The sequence below is a fragment of the Parasteatoda tepidariorum genome, chromosome 1 (genome assembly GCF_043381705.1).
Source record: "Parasteatoda tepidariorum isolate YZ-2023 chromosome 1, CAS_Ptep_4.0, whole genome shotgun sequence".
NCBI classification, from domain to species: Eukaryota; Metazoa; Arthropoda; class Arachnida; order Araneae; family Theridiidae; genus Parasteatoda; species Parasteatoda tepidariorum.
In genome coordinates, this window is record NC_092204.1 from 35,653,279 (window position 1) to 35,656,094 (window position 2,816).

At 25.6% G+C, this 2,816-nt stretch overlaps 1 long non-coding RNA gene across 1 annotated transcript; it reads left to right on the forward strand.

Moving 5' to 3' along the window:
• The first annotated feature begins 1,700 nt into the window (after positions 1-1,700).
• On the forward strand, positions 1,701-2,767 carry LOC107444701 (uncharacterized). The gene is made up of 3 exons (XR_006225114.2): positions 1,701-1,847; positions 1,937-1,951; positions 2,747-2,767. It is a non-coding gene; the product is annotated as an uncharacterized lncRNA (long non-coding RNA).
• Positions 2,768-2,816: the final 49 nt, after the last annotated feature.

Sequence of the window (2,816 nt, forward strand, 5' to 3'; positions counted from 1 at the left end):
TGCTCAGTGATTCATTTGAACTGTCGAGATTAATTCGTTTAAGTTTGTATAAAATTTTACAATTATTTAAATCCCACAGAATATCGCTCCCTTTTGTTGAAAAAATTTTAAATATAAGGAAAAAAATCAAAAATAAAATTTGACATGCAATGTAAAGTATCAAAATAGGAACTATAAAATGTGAATCAACACGTTAGATTCAAACAGAAAACGTATTCATGCAATTAAATAAATTATATTTACCGAACATATATCAGAGTTTAATTAAAAATAAAGTAAATATGATTATTTTCATCTATACTTTAACTAAAGGGCATTATAAGTGAAAGTAAGGAAAATGATTCATTTGAAATTGTAAGGCTGATTGCCGTCATATAAATATTTTAATAGAAATTATTATTTCAAAAATGAATTTAAAACATATTAAAATAATATTAGGTTACGATGTAGTCTTACAACCGTTCCTATAAAGGGCCTTTATTCGCAAAAATATATTAAAATGCTATTATAATATATAAATTGAAAAAAAATTCATATACCATATTTTAGGTTTCCCAATGTAACCATTATAAGGATTTCAGCTTGAAAGGAATTTTTTGAACCGATGCTCTATTTGCATCAATATATTTTGCAATATATTTTTACAATATATTTTGCATTGTAAAACAAAAATATAAGACTATAAAAAAAGAATTCCTAACTTTAGGGAAATCTACTGACAGGTGCTCCAGTTTCAAAAAAAATAATATTTCTATATAAATGGAATAGGAACACATAGGTCAAAGTACAAACTAAAAGTTCAAAATTTTATATTAAATGTACAAGCTTCTAAAGAAGTTTACTAACTACTGCAGCATTTCCGTTGCACTAATATTTCCATATTAAAACTCCAAAGATATTAAGTGGTCTGAAAGAAAGACATCAAATGAAATTTTAATCATTAATATTCAATATTTATTGATATTAATACTGTGAATAATATATTTTGAGGCATATTTCACAGTAAAAAATAGATTGGAATTAGCTACAAACTTTAAATTCCAATGATTAAAGATAACAAAATATTTCAGATAACCGAGGGTTTAAATATTAAATAATTTATTAATTGTAAAGAAGCCGCGAGGGTGTTAAATTATTCATTTAGAATGAATTTATGAGGTTGGTAGCCTAACAAAATTGAATATTCTTTGTTTGTTTAAAAACGTGACTGAAAATCTCGTTTTGATCGAAAGTATATTGAAAGATAAAAGTAACATAGATAGAGTGCAATACTATGTTGTGTAATGTGTAGAAGATATCTCCAAACACTATTTATAATGTAGAATCGTTAAAGTTTAATTTCGCTAATTTCCTTAATGGGTTAAAGCATGTTTTTATCTTAAGCGACCGTGAAACAAATTAAAGACACTTTTTCGAGCTTTTAAAAGTGTTAACTGTAAAAGTTGATAAAATGATACGTGGCTGATTTCATTTAATTACTTTGTTCAAATATTTGGTGCGTTTTTATTCAGTTGAGCTTATATATTTTTTTAATACTTTCAATTATTAGTGATTCCTTACAGCCTTAAATATAAATCCTATTTATCTTCAGTAAACATAATTGTGTTAAATAAATAAATAGCAGATAAGATCTGCAAATGAAGTGCAATAAAAGAACATAAAAGGCAGGCATAAAAGCGAAATAACTTTACACTTATCTTTCAAAACCTGCTCGTATGATCTATTGAAAAGCATACTTATATAAATATTTATAAGATTTAAACATCCGAAATATTTTTCTCTCTTTTTAGTTTTGGAACATACAATGTCATTCCTTTGTATTGTTACATTATGCATATGTGGTCTAAGTAAGTTGTAAACGTATCCAAAATTTCCTAATAGTGACTTTTTTTTGCTTTTTACTTGGCTCCTAAAATTATAAACATTTTATTTCTAGCAAGTATTACTGAGTGTAAGTAAATCAAACCACCTTTTTAGTTGCATTTCAAGTTAATGAGTTGTTTTGGTAACTATTACTTACATTATTTTATAACCAATATTTTGCGATGAATCACACATCAATTACCATATTTTGTTTAGATTTAATTTCAGAAAAAAAGTGTTCTTGTACTTATACGTAACGTAAAAGTAACTTTCGAATCGTTTAAATACACTTAAAGGGAGATTTTTGACTGAAAATAGGGGAAGAGTTGATCATTTATGCAATGCACAGTAACATGTTTTTGCTTTCATTCTAAAAGTCTAATTCTATGATTCATAGAACTCGAGGCAGCATTAAATGTTGAGAATGCGGTGTAGAGTAAGTAAAATATTATTTTTTGTCATATATTGACAAATGCAAGAAATAGTTACGTTTACAAAGATATTGAAAACTAAATTTATTGAAGGGAATACAAATATTTGTCCGTTTTATGAATTTTTATTTAAAAAAATACTATTGAAACATATTTGAAAGAATGGGTTGAGAAAAAAAAGTACTTATTCATCACAAGTGTTTTTTGATTTACATATATCGTAATTGTCATTATTCAAACTTTGTTTATAGACTTAGAGATCTTAAATATAAATAAGACAAGCACCAAATTTACGTATCAAGTAACACCTTATTTTTATTCATACGACACCTTTTGACACGATGATTTTCTTTCATATATGCTGGAGAGGCTATGATAATTAATATTTTACCAATTTCTGTAGTATATGACTTGCTCACTTTGTTTTTTACAAAATTTTTTACGATTTACAGCATCCCCTATATTTGGATTTGGTAAGTATTTTAAAATGTTATGTAAATAAAAGTTTTTTTTGTATATATA